The sequence below is a fragment of the Ambystoma mexicanum genome, chromosome 1q (assembly GCF_040938575.1).
Source record: "Ambystoma mexicanum isolate Mex_15411 chromosome 1q, UKY_AmexF1_1, whole genome shotgun sequence".
Classification (NCBI taxonomy): Eukaryota; Metazoa; Chordata; class Amphibia; order Caudata; family Ambystomatidae; genus Ambystoma; species Ambystoma mexicanum.
The window spans coordinates 1,298,780,282-1,298,806,303 of record NC_090922.1 but is presented as its reverse complement, the minus strand read 5'-3'; the positions used below and the strand labels follow the sequence as shown (position 1 = coordinate 1,298,806,303).

Sequence of the window (26,022 nt, the reverse complement as noted above, 5' to 3'; positions counted from 1 at the left end):
CTAGTGGCATCACTAGGGTAGGGCAAGTGGGGGGCACAGGTCTCCCTTATCATGCCGAATGCAGCCGCATATACTGTCGACAATGCTCTTGCAGGAAGTGCCAGCATAACTCTCATATGATGTCAGGACTGATGTTCTGCCAGCCCGCCCATCACCCAAAAGTGCAGCAATGCAACAATGCATTGTGGGGCAAAGCAGGAGCTAAATGGTACAACATTGTTGTTCCCCTTACCGCTGAGTGCCAGTTCAAATGACACGTTTATTTATTTTCTTTTTTAAACTTCTCCCCTACTGGGGATTTGAACCGGAGACCTGATGATGCCAAGCCAGTGTAACATTACACTGTGCTATCTTGCAGGTGCTGGATTGGTTTCGTTTTATTTTGGGAATTGGGATATAAAAAGCATTCCCAATTTGAGAATGGGTTTTATATCTTAATTCCCTAACAGTCTACTGAAATAAACACCAACCCAAGCAGCCTATTGAAATTAAAGAACACCAATCCAGGATCCCCAACCCAGTGTAACAACTCTCTGTGCTATCTCGTAGATGCTGGATTGGTGTTTTATTTCAATGGACTGCTTGGAAATTGGGGTATAAAATCTATGTTGTACATGCTGATCATATTAGCCTCTGAGTAGAATTCAATGTCATTGATTACAAAGTGCAACGCGACAGCGTGGCAAGATCTAATGCAATTAGAAGGACTGTCTTAATGTGATTATCTGTCCAGCGTAACTGTAGTTATCAAGTCAAGCTAGCACCCATTCCATTTGGAGTTGGATTGAGTGTGTGAGTCATGACATAAGTGCTCATCTCAGTCATGGGGCCAGCAGCATGTTTTAAAGTTTGAGCGCTTACAATCGGGAGGAAATCCACATGAATTACTATTTACAAGAACATAAGTTAATATTTTTCCTGGTAGATGACCTCAAGTATCGTCCCTCCTGACAATCATCTTACATTTCTACTTGGGCTGCTGGCTTGCATCCTCAAAGTCCTGATTTTACTGTCATGGTGACCATTCTGATAGATGAAGTGAGCACCATACCACGTATTCATTGGTTGCATGTTCAGAAGTTATGCTTGTTTGGATTACTATTACAAAAATGTTTGATAAATTGGTGGCCATTCTTATGCTCCCAAAATTCACTTTGTCTTTATGTAATGCAGCCAGCATCCTATATTCAGGACACCCACAGTATTCAGCACCTAGCTACGCCCCTCAGTCCCGCTCACACCACTGGAAATCGCCCCCAGCACCCACGCCCCCTCCTACTACTCCCTCCCCTGCACACAAAGGGTGAGATAGCACAGTGAGATCTTACACTGGCTTGGGAATCAAAAGCAGTCAAAAATCCCAGCTCGGCAGTGATCTGCGAATGAATGCAGACATGCCAATCCTCCCAATTTAGGTGGGCGAGCCCTGATTTTTTTAAAATAAAAAATGTTGCTGTTTTTACTTTCACCTGTCTAAAAGAATTTGTTCCCCAATGCAATCCAAATGGGAGAATTCAATTCTCCTGCTTTCTGTTGCAAAATATACCTCCCAGGTGCTGCAAAATGTTGGTATGTATGTGCATGGCTGTAGGCACAGTGGTCTTTGTAGGTAATGTGCGATAGTCCTGGGAATGTCCTTCAGGAGATGGGAATGGTGATTGATTGAATGGGGGCTGCATAAAGCTATGGGACAATGATAAACTAATAGTGGTAATTTAAATGCTCTTTCGTTCATTGTATTTCGTCAGTCTTATAAGTCAGAACGTAGAAACACATTCTGAGCAAGATGGAACACAAGTATGAGCAGAACGTCTGGGGCGAAGGCAAACATAATGGAGCAGAGCAACGGACTAAGGGACGAGATCAGTGGGTCAAAAACCCCAAGAGTTGCCTGCTGGAGGTCGTTGAAGGCCAGATCCCACATCAGAAGGCTGCATTGTGTTTCAAGGAAACCAGCAACCCTCCCGCGTGAGCGGCAGAGTTGGGGAGGTGAGGCCAAGTCTGTGGTACTAACCTTGACTTGTGAATTGGAAATTGTAAAACCAAGAAAAAAACTCACACAGCCAGTGAGTTGGCAAGCCACCTGAGAGACCGGTGTGCGTTAAAGAAAGTTTGAAGTGGCAACATTATATCGCAAGTGAAGGCTGCACGTGTGTGGATGAGACACGAAGAAGGGCAGACCAGTGAGTGAACTTTGAAGTAAGGACAGCTGTGAAGTCAGCAATACTGAGTAAAGGAGTGGTGCGGCGAAAGGAAGTAGCCCACTCGAAAGTCTCTGTGAAGCGTGCATTGTTTGTAACGATAAAGTGAATGACCTGTAAAAGCGAAGTAAGCCAAATTAACTCCTAGAGAAGGGGAGAGTGAAAGTTGAACCTTGAACTTTGAGTCGAAGTGGTCCTGCAGTGGTCTGTAAAGAAAGCCACGCACATTCAAGTCTTTGACATCCAAAAGCGGTCTGAGGCCGACTGAGGGAAACCCAACTTTCGTGAGATTTTTCATATTTTTTTATTTCTTAATCATAATAGCCTGCTGCGTTAACTTATTGTTGTGAGTTGGGTGGTATTTGTTTTTAGTAGGGACTTTTGTTTTGCTTTGGGCAACCCACCTCACTGTAGACCCCTCACCAACGTCTGGGCCCCCTTCTCTGGTTTCAAAAGCAGGACTTAAGGGATTGTTGACATTACAAGATGTCAGTGGCCTTTCAGATGTACTCTGATTAGCTACCTCATTTCTTGCTCGGAGGAATAGCTTGCTTAATCGTCAGCAGCTGACCCGTCTGCTTCCCTTAAACTCTGATCACACACCAGCAAGGCCTCCATACCATTACCAACAGGATTTCCAACACTTAATCACAGAATGTGACAAATCGTTGCTCAGTGTCAAGGAAGTGGATTTTGGCAATCCCAAGTAAACTTTTTTCAAATAGTCACCATGTTATTATTGGAATTTCTATGCTCCTCATGCAAAAGTTCAAAAGACTTAACCAGGTTTGTTAAAGTAAACTTCAAAGCACAAAGAATAGTTGAAGTTGCTACATCCATGGGTGTCTTCATAGTTGTTTAAGGAAAAAGTCTGGGCTCAGAGTCATTGTTTGTTTTTGTGGGCAAAAGCAGAAGGCCCATCCAACCTTGAAGAATGAGATGCATACAGGGAGGGAGAATGAGACAGATGAGATGAAGGAACATACTGAGGTTACACCTCAACCAATTCCTCGCTCTCCTGCCCGTTATCCACGCCCATCCTAGGCATGGTCACGCCCTTAATCACACTGGTATTCAAGTCCCAACTGGGGGACTCGCTGACTGGGGCGCTGGTTTCCATAGCCAGCATAGCTGAGTCTGACACAAACTAACCACCTGCGTGGCAAGGATCAGGCTGTATCACAGTAGCTGGCCCAACTGCGACCAGCCCCTTATTGTGAAGACTTATCGGAGTCGAGGTATCGGCAGTAATTGAACATGCGGTAATTGCCTCGCTTCTCTGTATTATTGGAATATCCAGAACCTGAGCCAAGGCCACCCCCAAATGAGCATCTGGGAAATTGTTTGGGTCAAATGCCACCTTGCTGCGTAGCGTGTACATCCCGTAACGGGGGCAAAGTTCATATTGGTAAATTGGCAGCTTTATCAAACAGGTCCACTTGGCAAAGTAGGTTTGAAGATGAACTGCAGAGTCAAACCGGCGGGCCGGGGGCAGACCAACTAGTACACCGGGTAGAGAAAAGGACAAAGGAGCCCTCTGCACTCCAGTTACTGTGACTGATAGACGCAGCCTTCGCTATTTATATGCAGCCCAGGCGTATTTCAATGTCCACTTAAGAGAGTACCAAGTCAAGCGTGGCAAACTTCACTTACCCTGCACTGGTAAGCTGGTGAGCTTCCCAGAGCCCCCACGGACCACAACAGACCACTCAATCACAACTTTGCGAAGCGTTCAGCACCGTGAAGGATATATGGATCCTCCAGAGACTGGGCTCCTCCCAGGTAATAGAAGCTGTAGACTGACCGCCAGCAAATCTGTCAGGTCAGTATATTGCACAAGCACCACAGACCTCCCGATCACCACTCTGCGTCACTCCACTCCACAACTAACTCATTTGAGAAAGGGGCAAAGTCCATATTGTATTAAAAAACCTACTTAAATAGAAACATGTTTTAAAAGAGACCATGGGTAAATAAGACGCCAATAGACACATAATTGCATAATCAACAGTTGCAAAAGATACATAGTAATTCAAAGCTCATATAGCGAAGAACCCTTTGAAGTAGTGAAAATACCTTATTGTTTTTTACGTGAGGGTGCAGTTAGTAGCTATATACAACACAAATTTAGAGTCTTGAAGGCCATAAATAAATGCTTCAAACACTAAGCGAGGAAAATCATAATAGTTTGAGGCTAAAGGGTTTGTTGGTATTTAAGTGCAAGGCCGTCTTGCGCATTTCCATGGCGACACGTGAAAGCATTGCACACACAGAATGTTTGTCTCTGTAGTGCACTAACATCATGACAAGGGGCGTTGCATACCGTTTGGGCCTGCTGTCTCATAGGGCCTGCTTATGTCCCATAGGGGGCTATGTTTTATTGCCACCTGGGCACTTGAACTTAGAACAATCTTGCAGTGAATTAGAATATCACAGCGTGGCAGTTGGGGGATGGCGCGGTTTGCATATATTAATTTCAAGAAATGTAAGCTAAGATCCACCAAAAGAAAAAAATTAATAGATAGGCATATGGTGCTGTAGCAGGTGAAGGCAAGCGTCCCCAACCAGCACGATCCTCCCCGCAATGAGAGACAGTAATAGACTCTCCCAGGATGGGAATAAGGCCAAGACAAAGTGCTGGTGAGCGTAAATGGGAGTTTATCAATCAGAATAGGGCATGCAAAGAACTCTGCAAACTCCGAGAGCGCTCTGTCCGACAATAGCAAAGACAGGCGTATATATTTACAAAAAACATCATCAGAACCTACATACTATAGGGGGCACAAGTTCAGTGGGATTGGGTGGCGACGACTAGCTATAGGTGCTTCTGTGATGTGGTTGGCCGTGGCTGGAGGACGTCACTGGTCAGCCTCGTGGGTTGGGCTGGGCCTGGCGGGTCAGCTGGGCTCATCCGGGCGGTGTCGTTGTGCCACTGTGGCCAGTGTCGGAGATGAATGTCTTTTCCTGACTTCTTTGTCCTAGGCCATGCACACCGCAGTCATTCAGTCATTTGCAATATTATCTTCTTTAGTAAATCTTCCAATAGGTTATTCTACAAGTTAATGCAACACAGGAGGAATGCACCTAGAGCGGGGTTTGATGGCGATTCATCAGTACATGGTTACCAGTGTCCTGTTGACCGGGTACCATAGGTCGTGGGGTTGGGTCTCAGGGCATGGGACCGGCGGTACATGTCATCATGTCTTGTTAGAAGTCATTATGGATGTGTTGCTGTAATGTTGCCATAATATTGGGTGTCCTAATTTTACAGAGGCCATTAACATAAGGTGAGCCGGTGGGTCGTGGGGTTTAAGAAAGGGCGCCTCTGGATTTGTGTTTTCAGGCTGAGGTTTACTGCTGGGTTGTAAATAATACAGGTGGCGGGCCGTGGCCTTGGGTGCTGCAGAGGGAAATACAAATCTTTGAAGCGGCTCCAGCCGAGTTGGGGGAGGTGGAGCAGCGCGGCACAGGCCTCTGCTTTCTCGTCTGGCAGGCTTCGCTGGGAGGGAGGGGGAATGGCCTTGCATATGCTCACAAAGGTATCTTCCTCGTGTGTTGCCGATTTTAGGTGAAAGTAGCATAAACATTCAAATAATATACAATGCTAATTGGGTCATTCCAAAGCTCACGTTTTAACATTGCTAATGCCTCTCATATAGTCAATCCGAACACATTACTTGTACACTATGTTTTAACAACTACAACATTTTGTTATATGCTTATACATTCGTAGTAAGTGAGGTAGTAGTGAGGTTGGTGGAGCGCATAGAGACGACTTGCCACTACAACTGACGGGAGTGGCACATAAGGGGCTTGGACATACACACATGAAGGGTGCATTTTCATGCACCCATTACTCGAGCACTCAATATGGTTGCATTTGTCTTCCTTTGCACTATAGCAGCATTAGTTCGGTTATGGCGCGGGACCGTGGGGTGTAATATTTTCAATGATACGCATAACAAAAAACCCCCCGGGACGCTTTTACTATTTGTACATAACTGCAGTGATGTGGGTGCTTCATTCTTAATGCCATATGAGCACGCATTCTGCCATATCTATACATTTTACAGGTTTCTTAGTAAAGGGGTTGTGGAGAGAATGCTTCCATTGCAGGTAGTTTTGTCATTAGTGTTTAGGAACTTTTGCTTTTATCAAAGGACCATTTTACAGTTCTCTTTCCACCCAGGCTCTGCTGGCCCGGTCATGCTGGGAGCAGTGATTCACTGCGGAAGGTGAAATGTTACAGTGTTGGTATCTTACACTAGCTCATGTCCGTCTTGTTCGTGGGAACGGGCTCACGGCGGATCTGCCAGGGAGCTGCGGCCACAGGGATAATTGAAACTCTCCAAAGGTGGAGGCCGCGCTGTGGTGCGCCAGGCTCACACCATCTTCGTTAGACAAAATGGTTTCCGAGGCCTAGCTAAATTCAGCAGGTTTGGTCAATGTCTTCGGCAGGTGAGCCATCCACCACCTGGGCCCTGGTGGTAAGGAGGGTACCCCTGACAAGCCATGGCCCTCACCGGGGGAGGGGATGTAGGCGAGGGGGGTCTTTTGGACCACTCCTCCCCTACACAGGGGACTTCCAGTAAAAGTAACTCCAGGGAATAAAAGTAATAAAAAATGGAGCGTACACCAAGCAAGAAGTAGTGCAAATTTATTGGACCCAAACAGCTGGAAAGCATGGTTCAGACAAACCTTTGGGAAGTGAACTGAATGAAATGAGCCGTCAACGCCGCCAATTCCAGTGGAACATTTTATACCCAATTCGTCAAATTACCATACAACATTTTACTTACATTTTGAAGGCAAGTCACAGGAGCCGATTGGTGGGAGTACATCAGTTCCTTATATCCAAATATATGTTTAATGACATTGATTGGGTAGAACGTTTCTTTGACAGAAAATCTAATTAACACCCCTCGTGATGTCGCAAACCTTCCCACATCGCCCCTCAAGTATGTGATTGTGCTGATCAGTCAAAAAACTTGTTTGTCATTGATTGGCAATTCCCAAAACCCAAAATGGCTTGAGCTGGCAAGGGGAGAGACATTCACACCAGGTTGGACCAATTATGTACCTCATAGATATCAACACAGGCACTGTACAATGTTTCACCAGAACACCACCAAAACCTCCCTCCGCTGATTGGCTCCCCGTCCTGCGCTCCATAGCCCTTACCCCAATTCTCAGGCCCCCCAGCTCCCTACTGATGCCTCGCTGCCAAGTGTAACCTGAGAAAACTATACCACACCATGTCTGGAGTTCAATTGACCATATTTAATTTCTATTCCTCTTGCAAGCGTCCTCATGCTTCCTGGCGACTAGCTCATTGGTCTCGAAAGTATCTCTTAGTGACTTTGCTGTGGTTCTGTTCTCCTGGAAAACTGCAGCTGTGCAATATTGCAACACACTGTTTCTGCTGAATGCTCAAAAAATACATACTGCTTGTCACCTAAAGCCTGCAGCTTCTTTCTTATGAGATGTTTGCGAGAAATGTTTTTTTAACGTTGGCCTACAAACAAAAATTGCTTCTCTACTGTTCACATATTGCTGAAATGCCCCCCCTATGACATCTTACACCCCCACCCTGTGCCCGCTCTATACAACTACCCACAGAGCCCCCACCCCTCATTGCGTTCCTTCGTGGGGCTTCTCACGTTGCACCTGCTTCTGTGTACCCTTTTGCAAGCAGCGCCATGTTCAATGACGTCCCTACCGCTGATGTGACACCCACATCACTCTTGACGTCACCACGTTACTTGTGCAACTGCTACATACGCCCCCTTAGCAGCATTGAATCTCGACTGTTACAACAGTCCGATGCGGATGTCTTTCCAATGGGTACCCCTTCTTTAAGTCTGGTTTTTGCCTTCTTGTTCCAGTATGCAAATCAAATCATGATAGAATTCCATTTGTGACTATAGCTTGGATCCTTGCAGGTGGACCTATTTTATGTGGGATTCCAATACCGTTTCCCATTTTCCTGTTAAGGCAAATGATCAACCTGGGTGTGAAAGACTGATGCTCTTGTCATTCCCAGAGAACTGGGGGTTTATTTTGTTTTTTTCTCTTTTCCTACTCCTCACTAATGAGTGGAGTAAGATAAAGAAGGAAAAAGTATACTTACTTCATCCTGAAAATGGGGTCTGGGGTTTTCTTTTTTATTAGATCAGGGCATTCCTTATTGGTTATCGATCTTTGTGCCTCCTTTAGTACAATTTCTTCTCTCTCAGCTAGTCCTTTAGAGGTTCTGTCATGTGACCTGGAGCTTCAGTGGCAAGTGCGTTTATAGAGGATACAGCTGTATGTATCTAGAATGCCGGCTCTGTTTAGTGCATCAGAGACTTTGAAAGCATGTTTGCCTTTGTAGAATTGAAGGGCTGTTTTTCAAAATCTAGGGATGAGTTTCTCAGCTTAGATTTCCCAAGTGAAGGAATTCCCTTTTGGGATTTTCTGAGTGTCAGTTAGAACAGTGAGCAAAATTAAGGTATGTTTCTATGTGCAAAGGTAGTTTTCTTTGTAGCCATTACTTAGTGTTGTAGGGGAATTGGTAGCTTGTTTCATTTTTTTACCTGATGCATTCTGGTCTTTCCTCCCAGACAAGGTAGGCATATGTCCAGCTCCCTTTTCCCCCATAGATTTATTCTAGCTTCCCTATGAGACAAAACGTTGTTCTCAATGCAGAGGCGTTGCTGGGGCTGGGGGAGAGATTAGGGGGGCACTATAGCCCCAGATCCTTTGGTTGAAGCGCTAGATTGTAGCTCAGGGGCTACAACCAAAAGGCTAGCTGGCCCCAAGTCCTGATAGTCCCAACATTAGTATAGCCCTGGACACTTTCCAGACCTAGCAACACTCCTGTCTACATGTGTTCTATCCAGTTTCTGTTTCCCTGGGAGCTGAGTTAGTAGACATTCTAGATGTCCAGAGTGTTCTCTACCTCACTATTAAGTTTGGAGCTGAAATGAAAGGTTCCAAACCATAATTAATCAAGCTCCATTGTTCTTGTCTGTTTGCTAAGATGTTGGCCTACAAAGCAGCCGCAGTATCGCAGTCTTTTGGACTGAGAGTGAAGCCGTTTTGTTGCACAGTGTTTGCAAAACAGCCACAATGGCAAATTCTTTATTTTTTAATTTTTTTAAACTTCTTTTTATTATTCAGCGTGGCAGCAAAACAAAGGCGAACAGCGTCAGGGAAATACAATATGAATACAATGTACACAGTGTAGGTGCTCAGAGGTTGCTTCACATATTAACACAATCAATAGGCACATTTACAGCATGGGGAGGGTGACGGAGAACTATGATAGGGGTGAGGACCCGAGCTGGTGGGGGGAAGTAGGTGGGGGAGAGGCATCCAGTGTCGTGCTGAGGTCGGACATGTAAGAACGGAACCTGAGCCAGATGTTCCTAGGCCTGGAGTGTGTGGGTTGCATATGAGACCAGGCTTACTCCGAGTCCGTGGCCCACGTGACCGCTCTTAGCCATTGGGCGTGTGTGGGAGGTGAGGGGCGAAGCCAGCAGAGCAGGATGGATCGCACCGCGAGAAGAAAGCAGAGGCCAGCTAGTTTTTTGGAGTTCCGGGAAAGGCCTGGGAGTTCATGAAAGAGGCATAACACCGGGGAAGGAACAATGGGGTGGTCGAGCACAGCAGACACCGTCGAGCAAACTGCCTCCCAAAACTGTGAGAGGCGGGGGCAGGACCAAATCATGTGAATGTAGTCGGCATCATCCTGACCGCATCTAGGGCAGCTAGAAGGGTGATCGCTGGACATGCGATGTAATCTGATCTGGGTGTAATGGAACCTATGTAATACTTTGAACTGAATAAGTTTAAACCGGGAGTTGAAGGACACTCTATGTGTGCGCTCGCATATGTGTGCCCAGCGCTCATCCGACATTTCAACACCAAGGTCTACCTCCCACGTACGCTTCAGTTTAGCAAAGTCTGGGACAGATCTGGATTGCAACATAGTGTATAACCTGGAAATTTTGCCCCTCGTGGGCAAGGGGGAGGGGAGTTCCTCGATGGCAGGGCCGTCCGGTGGTAATGCGGGGAACATTTGGTAATTACGCTTAAGGGTCCTGCGGAGGGATGAATATTGGAGCCATACACTCTGGCCGCTCCTCAAGGGCAATGGGAGATCGGGCCATTCAACAAATATACCCTGGTCAAACACATCACGCAGCAACTCGTAGCCCGCATCAGCCCAGCGACGAACCGTGCCCGGTGGAACCTGTGGGACCCCTGGGAGGAAATTCCAAAGAGGGAGGTTGCCATGGAAGACGTAAGCAGTTCCGGTCAGCCTCCACGTTTTCGCCAATGCGAGGGATGTGCAGGCGACCGGATTCTGTGAGTCCAGTGCCAGGGGAGCAGGTTGCATCACTAAGGAGCAGATGTCGCGGTCACAGACCGCAAGATTCTCAAGTCGGACATGCGGGGGAGGGTCCGTTGTATTAAACCAGTAAGAAGTATATTGGATCTGGGATACCAGCCAGTATTTAAGAAAGTCAGGTGCACCTAAGCCCCTGTTAGTCATGGGGGTAAACAAGGTATCGATTTTTAGGCGGACCGCACCCGAGTGCCAAAGAAAGGAAATAACTGTACGGGTCAAATCACGGAAGAAGCCCCCCCCTGGCCACAAGGGTACATTAGTGAACCTGTAAAGCAACTGGGGCAACACCACCATCTTCAACAGCCCTATTCTGCCTGCGAGGGAAATCGGGAGTTTGTCCCAGACCCGGACTTTAGCCGTCAGGTGTGTAAGATACTTCTGATAGTTCTCCTTGAAGGTCAGCTCCTGCTGGCGCGTTACCTCTATCCCCAAGTGGGTAAACGTGGATTGAACCCATGTGAAACCCAGGCTGTCAGGAGGGGGGAGAGTGCATTCCGTGAGTGGGAAGAGTGGATTTCGAGCAATTCACTCTAAGGCCCGAGATCTGGCCAAACTGAATGATGTCCTCCAATATTGGGGGTAAGTTGATGGAGGGAGAGCATACAAACAACAATGCATCATCCGCATATAGGGACACTATGTCCGCCTGGCCTGCAGTGCGGAGGCCTCTATGAGCGTGGAATTGGCGGAGCATATCAGCGAAGGGCTCTATTGCTATAGCAAAGATCAAGGGAGAGAAGGGGCACCCCGGTCTCGTCCCCCTGACGATCTCAAAGAGAGGGGAGCAACGGTCGTCGGTGCGGACCCTAGCCACAGCAGTTGAGTAAAGCAATCTGACCCAGGAGAGAAAGGAGGGTCTGAATTTGCAACTCTCGAGAACCCGCCATAGATACCGCCATGAAACTGAGTCAAACGCTTTTTGCATGTCGAGTGTGGCAGCCACTGCATGCGTCTTGGGACTGATTCTGTTAATTATGTTAAATAAACGCCTCAGGTTCAGGGAGGTAGAGTGACCTGGGATGAAGCCCGCCTGATCTGGATGGATGATAGATGGCAAAAAGGGAGCTAACCGGAGCGCCAGAGCCTTGGCGTATATTTTGACATCAATTTATAAGTGAGAGCGGGCGATATGAACCACATTGCAAGGGGAATTTACAAGATTTAAGTAATACTGTGATTGTGGCCTCACGGAGTGAAGGGGGAAATACACCAGCCTCCACAGACTCCTCCCAAAGAGCCAGCAAGTGAGGGAGCAGCTGTGACTTCTAATGCTTGTAAAATTCGACTGGGATGCCGTCCGAGCCAGGAGCTCTCCCCGAGGATAAGGAGTCAATAGCGTCTGACAGCTCCTCCAGTGTGAGTGGGGAGTCAAGGGAACCCGCGGTCTCCGGAGATAGGGTTGACAAAGGAAGGGCATCGAGAAAGGAGTCGATCTCCGCCACTGACACCTCATCTGAGTTAGAATATAGGGTTTCATAGAATGTTAAAAATTCCGTGTTGATGTCCTGCGAGGAGACAGCCATAGAGCCGTCAGGCCTCTCAATTCCAAGTATGTGTGGGGACCCCGTCTCGTGACGGATCAGTCTTGCCAGAAATCGACCAGGGCGTTCACCCTCCCCGTATCTCCTCGCCATGCCAGGATTATCCAAAAACCTTTGTTCACGCTCCGCGAGGGATCGGAACGTATCCAACTCCACCACGATATCCGCCAGGTTACCCGGGGTAGAGTGAAGTGAGCATGCAGCTTCCAGGGTCGAAAGTCTGGATTCGCTCACGGCAAGATCTCTCCGGATCGACTTAAGGACCCCATTCTCCTTGGACAGCGCAATCCCTCTAATATAAGCCTTAAAGGACTCCCATAGAGTGGCCTGAGATGTTACCGAGCACGTATTTGTCTCGAAGAACTCTTCAATCGACACCTCGAGCTAGGAACAGAACTCCGGGTCCAGTAGGGAGAGGGGTTTCAACCTCCAGCTACGAGTCCGGCCGGGATCTGGACCCCAACCGATGGTAACAGTAACTGGAGAATGGTCAGACGGGGTTCTGGGAAGGATCATTAACTGTATAACGTTCTTAACCAATTCATTGGAGATCACCCATCTGTCAATGCGGGAATAGGAATCGTGGACTGAGGAGTAGAAAGAGTAAATGCGGGAATCCGGGTAAAAGAACCTCCATGCATCTACCATGGCCAGTCGGGGTAGGGATGATAGTGCAGCCTAAGCTGCCCTGGGGAGATGACTGGGCTTGGAGCCAGATCTATCGAGGGCTACATCAAAGATTGTGTTGAAATCACCCCCCCAGAGGATGGGGACAAGGGGGAAGCCTTCAAGGAGGGACGTGACCTGCACATAAAAAAACAGGTCATCTAGGTTAGGGCCGTAAATGTTCAGCAGAACCACTTCCTTGTGTTGGAGCATGGCATGAAGCAGTACATACCTGCCTTGGGGGTCAATTTGTGAGGAAATGAGAGTGAACTTGAGACTCTTATGAATGAGGGTCATGACCCCACGGCTTTGAGTAGAGAAATCGGTGAAAAATCTATGGGGGCCCCAGGTTTTGGCAAAGCACATGCACTGTTCGTGCGAGCATGTGTCTCTTGTAAAAAAAGAATCTTGGACCCATGGCGCTCGGGCTGCAACTGGAGCTGCCTCATCTTTTTATAATTACCCAACCCCCGTACGTTCCAGCTCATAAAGGTCAAGTCACTCTCGATCACAGATGCAGTGGCGTTTGAAACAGAGAAAATGTCAATAACCAGGGGGTCAGATTCGCAGCCCTGCGGCAACAGTTCCTGAGTGCCACACCACAGTCCGCCTTCGCTGCCAGCGCCAACTTTTTAATAACGTAACCCCAAACATGTCCCACCCCCACCCACATCCCCCCCAAACAGAGGGATTACAATCCCAACCCCCCCCTCAACCAAAACCAAACCAGAGGCATCAGCGCCTGGGGGCCTGTAGGCCGGATTGGCTGCGTCACTCCGGGCTACGGCAGATCCAGTAGAACAAAAGGTGCCCACAGTAGGAATCGCATGTAACTTGGGCAAAGTACTTGCACATGGTGATATGGCACGTATTTTTGTAAGATGAGCGGAACAAGCAGATTACGGGATAGAGGATCAGTGTGGCCCCGATACAGGAAGGCGGCTGGGCCTGGCCTCTCCCCTTCGGGCACAAAGGGTAACTGTAGAACCGTGGTCAGAGGAGGGGAATCAGCCAGGGAAATGTTCGTCCATAAACTTGGAGGCCTCCTCTGGGATCGTGAAGAACAACACCTGGTTAGCGTGTTCTATGCGAAGTTTGGCGGGATAGAGCATAGCGTATTTGATTGAGTGGTCTCGCAGCCTTCGTTTCACCGCTTGGAAAGTCTTGCGTTCCCGTTGGACGGCTGTTGAAAAGTCCAGGTAAAGGTGAATCCTTGCGCCGCCCAGTAGTAGCTCACCCTTGAGCCTTGCGGCCCTGAGGAGGGCGTCACGGTCATGGTAGTTCAGCACACGAGCTATGATGGGCCGAGGTGGAGCACCGGGCTTAGGTTTAGCCGTCAGGGCGCGATGTGCCCGCTCAGTAGCGAAGTGCGGGGAAAGCTCGGGTGAGTCAAGGAGCGACAGCAATGTGTGCTCAACAAAATCTTCCATTGGCTCGTGGACTTCATTCTCGGGAACCCCGATAATGCGGAGGTTGTTGCGCCTTTGAGCGGGATTCCAAGTCCTCGTTCTTCTTTTCCACCTCGAGGACTCGGCTGGAGAGAGCAACAACCTCGGAGCGCAGGGCACCCAGCGCATCCTCAGCGGAGCCGACCCGTGTCTCGACCTCCGACACTCGGCTATCAGTCCTCTCGATGTGGGCCTTAATGGAGGATATAGTGCCGTTCATGTCATCTAATTTTGAGTGAAGTGCGGTGAAGCCCTCCCGGATAAAGTCCATCATATTTTGGGATTCCGGAGCTGCGTCAGATGAGGCGGCAGGGGCCTGCCCAGCAGCCTCCTCCGGCGATCTCACCGCCGCCTTCGCAAACATGTTGATGGAGCTCTGTTTCCTCGCGCCCCCCTTGGTCATCCTGGCAATGTTGGAGGTCGGGCGGAGAGAGGGGCATCCCCAGCAGCCCAAGGAGAAGGCAGGGGGGAGCTCGGACCTTGTACCTCGTAACACAGTGTGCAAAGTATGGTATGGAACAGGAGGTAGTACGAAGAAACCAGAGGCTGTGAATCAATGAGTATGAGATATTGCGGCTGCCAGAGCAGAATGTGGAAGCTTAGCTAGCCCAGGGAGACCTGGGGGACAATGCCAGGGGAGCACATATGCAGGAGAACCCAGGGGCGGGGGTGGCGATGTCCAGCGGTCGCTGTGAATGCAGGGGTCCAGGCGTAAATTACTGAGTGCGGTGAGTAGGGAGGAGCGCCCCCCAGCACAATGCCCCGGCGGTAGGGAGGGCTGATCGCGGCCTCTAGGTCAGCAATGTGGGGTAAGGCAGGCCCCAGGTAAACAACAGATCCTGCAAGAAGTAGTGGCTCCAGGAGTGCCCCGGCCCACTCAGGAGATAGGAGACCCCCAAGTGCAGGGATGCGGGCAGCCAGCAAAGATTAGGGCTCCCCCAGTAGGGAGGTCGGGTGAAGATGGAACCACAAAGCAGGGGGGCCCACAGCCCGAGCACAGCCAGCACAGGAAAGGGCCAGTGTCTGTGGTTTGCCCCAGAGTCTCAGAGCCAAGCAGGGGGGGGACGCGCAGCAGCACCCCCCCTTGACGTACCTTTATCTCTCCTGGCTCCGTCGCACAAGCCTGCAGGGGAGCGCGGCACCCGGCATCCAAGGGCGTGCCGCAGCACCACCCCGCCGCCGGGGCCTAACCGGGGGGGGGGGGCACCAGCAGGATGTGGCCCAAGACCGGAGGAGGCCCGGCCACGGCAGCGCCGAGGGAGTCCTTCCGGGAGGCCCGAGCCGCCCCGCAACAGAAGCCACAGCCACGACACCCCCGCAGCTGCTGGAGGCGGTTCAGGGGACAGCGCGGGGCCACGGCTCCAGGGGGTCCGCTCACGCAAGACGGGCCCAGTTGGAAGCAGGCGGTGGGGGCCAGTACCACGGATCACAACACAGGTCCCCCCCGGAGCCGTCGGCAGTCCACGATATGCAGGGGGAGGGCCTCCAGTCCAGGGGAGGCGAAGAGCCGCACAGCAGCAGAGGCCACAGCCGCGGCACCCCCGCAACGGCAGGAGGCAGCCCCGTGGCAAGCGAGGGGTCCGCGGCCCCGGAGGGCACGATCCCACATGGTGGGATCAAGCAGGAACAGGCGATGAGGGCCAGAGTCCCGGGGCGCACCGCAGGCCCTCTCCAGAGCGGCCAGCAGTCTCCGGAGCGTAGGGAGGCAGGCGTGCCTCCCCCAGCCAGCCCAGGTATTGGCGCGAAGCCGCGCCGACGATGGGGGAAGGGCGAAGGGGCACCCGGATCTCAGGATCCCCAGCTCCAATCCAAACAGGAGTAGGACCAAGTGGTGCCAGGTCACCTCAGAGGATAAGTCGTGCCCTCCAGGGAAAGGTACGAGATCGGGAAGGTGCCCAAAAAAGGATTGTGGGATTTGCAAACCACGGGGAGATATGCTCAGGCGGCCATCTTGTTCGGCGCTCAACAGCGCCCCCCCACAATGGCAAATTCTAACCAGTTTTCAGCATTCTAAAGTTACTTTTGGTTCTATGGCATTTGATTCTGTGTCTTTTACGTTCTTTCGTATTAACTACATTAGTATTAAACCACCGTGAGTGCAGTTATACTTCAGGGGTGGTTGACCTTTTGTAATTAAAGATATTGCTTGGTTCATTCTAAATATCGCAAGAACTCTGACGAAAGCAGACAAGGAGTTACAGATCAGTGATCTGTGAAGCACTTTATGAAATAGATGTGTCAACTTTTTGGTTAGCTATTATTTCCTTTTGACAATTGAACACGATTGTTAGTTTGGCTAGGATAATTATAAGATTGCGATATCACTATTCACTTGGTCAAGATCTGTTAGGGCCTCCTTGTTTGTACAAGCACTTTGCTGTGTTATCGTCTCTTTCTCAGTCTTTAGAAGTTGGGCTATATGCTCCAGTATGCATTCCAGATGGAGAATGGCTGGTTATTGGTGCTGTCTAGGACCTTTCTGCAGGTTCCATCATGCAATATATGTGCTCTCTAGCTTTCTCAGTTTTTATTGGAAGTCGTACTTTGAATTCCAACATGTCTTCGAAGATGCTCTGGGCTTCTTACTTAGACCTTGAACTTCCACACTGGAGTCTTGCTTGCTTGGTCTCCACTCCCCACCGCCACTCCATCATATCACCACCTGATTGGGTAGGTGTTCACTGGCTACCATTGTTGAGACAATTGCCAGATTCTTCATTTCTTTTGTTCTCTTGCCTAGTTCTAGTCTGTCTGAGCTTGCTCTGCATACTTTGCTTGGCTGCAGCAGTTCACATGCCTAAATTTAGTGCTGTCTCATCATGCACGCACACGTATAGCACAGTTAGCTCTGCTTGGCAGGGGTGATTTCCTTGTAATAATCCTCTGTGCTCACTGGCACTTTGTCCATCATACAAAAGGCCCCCTGGTCTCAGTCTTGCTCTTCCATTGTTCCACCATGGTTTTAGAAACAACAAAATGTAATTCGCTGATGGTGCATCTGTCAGTAGCCTCACAGTACACATCCTCTACACCAGGAGTCTGCAACCTGTGGCTTGCCAAGTGTTTTAAACTACACCTCCCATGATCCTTCCCATTAACTAAATTGGCTAGGACTAGTGGGAGTTGTAGTCCAAAACATCTGGAGAGGCAAAGGTTGCCGACCCCTGCTCTACACCAATACCAGATCTCCCCCTTTCCTTTCTGCAATATTTTTCGATTATCCATAGGCTGGGGAAATATGAAAGAGAAAGAGAAAACATACCCCTAATTCAATGCTGTCCTGCAGGTAAGGGGTGATTACTTTATCACATTTCATTACAGTATTGCATGGTATATAACAGAATGTGCATCTGGGTGGCGACTTTCAGAGGTAGAGTTATATTTTGTATAAAAAGAGGAGATGGAATCTGTGGAAGTCTGTGCCTTACCCAGATAGTGCTTTTTGATTTTGTAAATGCCTGAGGTTACCTTCCTCATTGAAAGGCCTCTCCTCACTTTTGTATTTTACGAGGAAGATTGGACTTGGAGTAAAGAAGAATCTGTAAAACAGTTGTTATTGGCCATGTATAGGAACTTAAATTGGGTTCTTTTTGGAATATAGTGAAGGACTGGCATGTGGTGTGATCCATTTCTTCTACCAGTACTACTCCAATACACAAGGCTGTTTGATTTGGCCTCATCATAGCTGGAATAGCTCGAGAGGCATAAAACCAACATGCCAAGATGGCGCCTGCCCCTACAGCAAAATAAATGACATCCAAATTAATCATGTAGACGGGATGACATCCCGGCCCAAAGACTCCTTTTGCATGGAACGTCTTATAATGGCGTCAGCAGCAGAGCAACACCGTTGTTCTACCGCAGTGCCAAAGCGCAGAAGGGACCGTACTCTAAGCAGGTAAGGACTAGCGGACCTGATGCACAAGGGGCCAGCACTATCTACAACGCTCTCTTCCTAAATACCCTCATTCCAGAGCCCTCCGCACGTCCTCCTCCAACTCTTTGCGTGTGAGACATTTTTCCAAGCAGAGATTTGCGGGTAGATCTCTATCCTCTGCAGGTGCCTCCCTCTGGAACAGCCTCCCTGCCTCTCTCGCCTTGAGCCAGAGCTCCTTAAGTTTCGGAAACTCCTCAAGACCTTCCTCTTCTTTTCCTCCTTCTGTCTCCCTATCCCTTGCTAATCTCCTCTTTCTCTCCAGCTTCACTCCTCCATCCCTCCTCTAACCCTTTTCAGCTTTAGTGACTGGTTGCCTGGCTCACCTCCAGAGCCTCACAGGTCCCAGGCTCCTCCACCAGTTTTTGCACTTGCCTACGGGACTCTGTACTATGCTCAGCAGTACTGCACTTTCAGCATTCGTTCTATGAGAGGGGTAACCCCTACTGAACTTTCAACGTACGTTCCATGTGAGAGGGAACCGCTCTACACTTAACCCAGGGTCCTGCTGGACTGGGCGCACTTGTTCTCCCTCACCCCTACCCTTGCACTTCCGTCTGTACACTTGCCTATATCTACTTATCAGAATCATCAACAGCCACGGCCTCACCTGCTGAAACTACGCTGACGACACACAAATAATCTTCAAAATACAAGACAACCTGGAAATAAACTCAATGCTAGAAAACTGCCTCTGCGATGTATTCATCTGGATGAACTCCAACTGCCTCAAAATCAACCCAGGCAAAACAGAAATAATGATTGTCACAAAAAATGGAGGAGAAAACCACTTCATCCCTTGGCCAAGGGAACTCGGGACAACCCCAGCACTCTCGCCAATTGTAAAATACCTGTGGGTCCTGATGGACAACAATCTGACGCTAGAACCACAAGTAAACGCTCTTCTCAAGAAATGCTTCTTCCTCCTGCGAGCGGCAAAGAGGATCCTACCGTTCCTATCATTCGCCAATAAAACAACCACCATCATCGCCCTCGTCATGTCCAGAGTAGACTACGCCAACAACATATACTTGGGTATGCCTGAACGACTTAAAAAAAAAACTAAAACGCATACAAAATGCGGCAGCCAGACTGCTTCTGAAACTGCCCCGAAGATGACACACCACGCCTGCACTGAAAACACTACATTGGTTACCAATAAAACAACAAATAAAATTCAAAACAATGTGCATCACACATAGAGCAGTATACAACCAAGGCGCTGAATTTCTGAGAGAAACTGCGTCTACATCAACCAACAAGAACGCTCAGATCAAGCATTCACATCCGCCTGAAACCGAAACCCTACAACAAAAGAAAACTCGGAGGGTCTTCCTTCTCTCACCAAGTGCCGAAAACCTGGAACGACCTTCCAAAGCACATACGTAACACCACAAGAAACCACTTACTATTCAGGACATTATTAAAAACTTGGCTCTTCACGTCTAGAAAGACCGGCCACAGGGGCACACTCACAACTAAAACGGCAATAAATGAAGAGCCGGAGAAGTCTCAGAACATAACAAACGACTAACCGAGAGACAGCCGTAATAGGACCAAAGACGGAATACATAGCAAGACGAAGACCAACACCAGGACGACTCATCAATATGACCCTGATCCTGAACTATAGCCATTCCCAACAGACCTAATCATAGTAGACAGCTAGGAAATAGGAACCTGTGTACGATTAGCTCCAACCCAGAGGGTAAGAAACAGAATAAGCACCCACTTTACACCATGCTCATCAAGATACAGCGGGAAGCACAATGCGCCATCACACACAAACTACAACTAAACAATAGCCCTAAGGAAGTCACCCCACGGAAACCAAAGAACTAACTGAAAGGTAGTCATGATAGGTCATGATAGGAGGAAACTGACGACAGAATACACCTGCCGACCAAGACGGACGCACTAGGATACCTCAACAGAATTCTGTCCCTGAATGATTCAAAGCTTCAATTGACCAGTGCACATCAGATAACAAGAGAATAGATGGCACCAACCCAGTTCCACATCCGAAGAAATGGCTGTACTGGCTGGCTCAGACACCCCAACCACCCCATACAACACTCATTATGATACAGCTGGATACGCGCAGCACCACAGCAAGATGGCTCATGAGGAACCAGCAACAGCTCCACCCACAGGGATACAGCACAAACAGAACCAGAAGTACCTGAACCAGGACACAGACCCACTAACCCAACCCTCAATTGTCTGCATACTCAACCCACACAACCATTTCTCTCCCAGCAATCCGCACACACTTTTATCACACCGCATCAAAAATATATAGACAGCCGCTACAGCACACGAGGCCTCGACCGATCCGGTACTTGCACCAAAGCCCAGCACTCGGTGTATACCGAGCTGAAGCTGCCAACAGCACACCACGTCTCCCACTCCCCTACTCCCCTCCTCCCGACTAACCCTACCTGACCTCCTCCTGTTTACAGATCCGCCCGAGCGCCTGGGGACCAATCCCGTTGGTGACGGTGCGCTATATAAGTACCTTTAACATAACATAACACAAAGTTACTGAGGGATAAAGAAGCACCTTGACAAATTTCTAAATGGCTCTTGCCTTGTTGTTTGTTGTTTTTCCTTTTTAAATAGCAAACAGATGAAGTAATTACTGCCGGATTTGGGCAAGATCCTTACCCCTATATCTTCCATATGTGTTTGATTTATATTAACATAAATTGTTAATGGTATAATGTCGAAGAGAAAACCTTATTTCCCTATAGACCCACAAAAAGATGCCAAATTACCAAAAAAGCTCCAAGAAATTAATGTCGTCCTTAAGCAATACTGGAATAACAGCCCCTCTATGAAAACAATATGCTGCCAGAATTGTGGTTGTAGCCAGTCCAGTCCTGAAGAAGGCAACCTAACAACTAGATGTCGCCGAAACCGGTCGACACTATTTCAGTATAGGGATTTCCCACACTAACAGATACCCTAAGAAAATGTGGTTTTTAAGAGCAGCAACGATTTCTTAAAAATAAATGCTTTTATTCTTTTTGAGACATGGAGGAAGGTAGAATAAAAAATAGAATTCCCTTCCTCTCCTTTTGACTAAAATTTTAATATTTCATATTTTAGTATCTCACATCCACTTGTTTATTATTTTTTGGTGCGTTTGGAAACTCATTGTTCTGTAATAAAACAGATGCACAACAGTGATGATTAGTTTTCTTTTCTATCCACTTTAATGGATGGGCGGCACATCACCAAACACTAGGATAACCTTTTATAATTGAGGGTGAGGTTAATTTTTTCTATAGGGCAAGAGTTATTTAGCCACAATTCTTTCATTCAAAGTAATTTCTTCTGCAGCCATTGGTTGACTGCCACATTTTTTATTAATTTATTTTTATGGTTAAATATTTGTCCTCTAGAACACCTATGTGACAAGTTAGAATCAGAATGAAAAAAACATGCTCTACAGATCTCGGAGGAGTTATAAACAAAATAGAACTAGGCTTGACGTGGAAGCACCATCACCTTGTCTTCCATTTTGCTCTCATTGATCTCGGATTGTTGCATACCCACTGCTCACTTTCTGTCATACTCTATTGAAATGGTAGTCTGCTTCCCAGTACCTGTTTAGACATATCTGACTGCGATCGGCATAGGTCTAGAAACCAAAGGCATGGGAGACTGCACATTTCGCCAGCGGCTGCAAATCAACAATACATTAAATACAGTAAGGCAGAAGTCTTAAACTCCATGGGGATGATAATGATTGTATTATTAGGGTATTTGAGCACAAACCTAGCTGCAGGAAGCAACAGAGCAATTTACAAGCAAGTCATAGAGGAGAAGTACACCGTGAGGGATGCAAAGATGCATGAGAGCGGGGAGCAGACAAAGGGGAGAGGTAAGGACACGAGAGAGCAGTTTGGTAGCAAGGGATCTACAAGCAACCAGGGGAGGGAACGGGGGAGCAGATCACCAATTCCCTGGATTAGTGGGGAGTGTAGGGTGTGTGGACTTGGGGTTTAAGGGCGAAAGAAGATAACCTGAGGTGATGAAAAATGGAGAGAGAGAGAGAGAGAGAGAGAGAGAGAGAGAAACAACTTGGCCTTGATCAGTGAGAAAAGATGAATATTTACAAACATTGCACTGGAAAACATCTTGGGGCTGATTCATGGAATTATTTGTGCCAAAAAACAGAGATTTGTGCGCAATTCTGCCTGCAAATCCCTGTTTAACAAATGGGGATTTGCGGGCAGAATGGCGCACAAAACCCCGATTTTCGGCGCAATTAATTCCATGAATTAGCACCCTTGAGTCAGAGCATAAGCATGGAGTCGTAGATGGTGCCAAAGGCTGTTTGGCACTACAGACAATCATAATCCGTAATTATTATTTCAAGTTTTGCTGGAGGGCTTGCTGCTGAAATTCGAGGCATAGCTCCTAATTGGAGCATTGGATTCAAGGGTGGAGATGATCCAAGTAGAGTAGGCATCTCGAGTATTTGCCCGGTATCCATAGGAAATGTACATTGGAAGTCTAAGGGGCTTTAGAAAAAGAAGCATCTGAAAGTTTAACTGGGGCACGTGTGCAGACTGTGACGTAGTGCACAGAGTGAAACGCTTGACAGAAGGAAACAACATATTAAATGGATTTGATGTGCAATCCAGTAAAGTCAGAGTGAAAATCCTCTCTTTAATGACCAGTCATGGGGTGAAAAAGATGAGCTCAAGTGTGTGGCTCCCAGGGATTTGATGGTCTTTGTTTAAGCCATTCACAAACTCTCTACCTTTGCCATCTGAGTCTTAACCGAAGAGGCATATGCTCATGTGTTGAATTAGAAATAAAATACCAATATGGGTAAAGAAATCTGGGTTGTTATATTGCATCTACTGTACGCTGACCAGATGTTTGCAGCTCACTGTCTGCCTGTAGAATTATGGCTACACTTGGTTTGAAATGAGCAGCACGTATTCGATACAATTAAGCCACATGTTGTGCGATGTTTGGCTAGTACACTGGTGTTTGCTTGCCTGAACTCTGGAATGTAAAGTGTCTTTTGGAATGCTGTCTGTCAAAAGGAACAGGTGGAATTAATTTGATACAAACTACCATGAAATTTCACTTTATTTAAGAAATAATTAAATTTTTGATGCAGAAATGTGCAGTGCATAGTAACAATTGTACACAACACCATTGTCAATTCTGATTACCTGATTTAGGTTGGTATGAACAGTAAGAAATGTTCCCAGGCTACTTCCTGTTAATTAACAATAAATGGTCAAACATGTTACAATGTTTCATCCTATGGCACTCTTAATACACCCACATAAAAAATACATGGACACTTTAAAGTCCTGTGAATATCCACATCATCCATGGCCTTTGTCGTTTACACCATCATGAATGTTTGGTTTAACTTTAGTCTAGATGGGCTGAATAATGGAAGAGATGCAAAGGTTTAATGAAACTATGCTTAGGGAGGTCACATTCTCAGTAGACTAGCACTGGTACGACAATATGGGGAGGGGCTGAGACCTGGAAAGATATTGGCATGGGTGGCAAGGGTGGAAAATCTGCAAGCTCATATAGCAGCTCTTAAGGACTCAGCTGGGGTGTTGAAGGGTACTGACGATTAAATGACTCTTGTTCTGGGGGAGTTTTACTTTCACTTATACTCTCACAGCTGTTCTCGAGGCCTATTTAGATCATATGGCTTTATATTGGTTCAGTCAAGAAGAACCTGAATGGCTTAGCAATCCCATCACTTTGACAGAGACACAAAAGGCAGTTAAGGAGCTTCCCTCTGGGAAGGTCCCGGGCCCCGACGACCTCACAGTAGATTTTTACAAAGCGCACTCTGTTGTTTATTCACCACATTTTCAGATTGTATATTGTGAAGCCTTAAAGATGGGAAACTTCCTACAGTCCCTTCTATCCCTACAGTCTATGAGAGAGGCAGTGGTGACGGTGTTGCTGAAGAGTGGGAAGGATCCCACGAAGTGTGGCTCCTACCCATCAATATCACTCATTAATGTAGACAACAAAATCTTGCCAAAGATCCAGGCCACCAGGCTAGCGCCGTTAACGACAAAATGTGTTAAAGCAGATCAAGCAGGCTTCGACCCAGGGGGGTCGACATCATGTGGACTCGGGCGAATTTGCGGCCTGATGTCTGCAGCGGATCAATCTATTCCAGTGGCTTCAACTCTACTTGACGCAGAAAAGGCCTTTGACTCAGCTGAGTGGACTTTTTTGTGTACTGAACTACACAGGATGGGAGTGGGGAAAGGGTTTATTGAGATGGTATCTCTGCTTCGTACCATGCCGGTGGCTAAGATCCGAATCAATGGTCAAATGTCTGTCCCGATTTCGTTGGGCAAAGGCACGAGGCAGGGGTGCCCGCTATCACCATTGCTTTTCACGCTGGCTATTGAGACTCAGGGTGAGCTTATAAGGGAACACCATAAGGAGAAGGGTCTACAGTTGCTCTGACACAAATTAGTAATATCTCTGTATGCGGATGATATGGTTCTGTATATCAGGGATCCAGAACAGAATCCACAGCCTGTAATGGCCGACATACAGATTTTGGGAGTATGTCTGACCTAAAGATAAATCCCAGGAAATTGGTGCTGTTCCTGTTAACTGATGTGGCGAAGTACCCAGATGGGTTGGGGTTTCAGTGGCAACTCACTTCTACTAGGTATCTGGGAATAGATTTGTCCCTTTCACTGGCAGTCCTTTGGGAAAATAACTATGGTAAAGAACTGGCGCAAGCAAGGTTGGCGGTGGATTGATGGATGAGGCTTCCACTTTCTTTATATGACAGGATCTCCCTGGTTATAATGGCACTGGTTCCAAATTTCCTTTATACCCTTCTAAATGTGCCCTTGGTGGGCCCGGGGTTCTTCTGTAGTATCCACGATCGTATGGGCTGGTAAGCAACCACGAGTATGCTGGGGGGAATAAGGATCACGCCACTGAAACAAAGGGGATTGGCGCTTCCTGACTTTGAAACATATTACTTGGCTGCCCAGGCCTAATACATGTCCTATTGGTACGATTCTACCCCGAACAGACCACAGATTCAAATAGAAAGAGCATTAGTGGTGCTGACGCTCTTAAGAGCAGTAGTGCTCACTAAACCTCCCCGTACTGCAGAATCTGGCATCAGTACATTGCACCTGCTAAGCATGGCGCAAGCTGGGTCAGAAAATGGGGGGCATATCCTTATACTCGCCAGTACTGCCGGTCAAGCATATCCCTGAGAGTCCCCTCACCGCAGAAAACTACTATGTGACGTGCACGCAGAGATTTGTTTCCTCTTGGGCTGTTTCTCACATTAGAGGTGTTCAAGGGGCTGGTGGGACCGTCCCACTTGATATTTACCTGTGTTACATACTTAGATACACTTTGAAAGAGCTGTTCCCAAGCTTTCTCAGACCACTGGAGACATCGCCCTTGGCACTTTGCTATAGAGGCCGCAGGCACGGTGTGACTGGTGTCGGAGATGTATGCCGGGTTATTGATGGGTTGGTCAGCTACAGCAAACCTGAAATGGGAGGAGACACTGGGATGCCCGATATCGGAGGAAACCTGACGTTACTGCTGCAGGCAAACAAAAAAGTAGCCCTAAACAATCGGTATAAGCTACTGCATTTTAAATACTTACACCAAGTTTATTACACACCGGCAGTCTTGAGCAGGTTCTTTCCAGATAGGTCTGATGGATGCATAAGGTGTTCTCAATCCCCAGCCACCTTTTTACACCTGGCTGCCATTGCCCATCTGTTATGGCCTATTGGCCAGAAGTATCTCAGGTCCTTGGATGTTATTGAGAAGCGCATGG

General features: G+C 47.8%; 1 protein-coding gene across 3 annotated transcripts in view; it reads left to right on the top strand.

Annotated features, from left to right (window-relative positions):
- ACOT11 (acyl-CoA thioesterase 11) overlaps positions 1–26,022 on the top strand; it is a 1,040,268-nt gene that overhangs the window by 560,829 nt on the left and 453,417 nt on the right. The window lies entirely within an intron of this gene.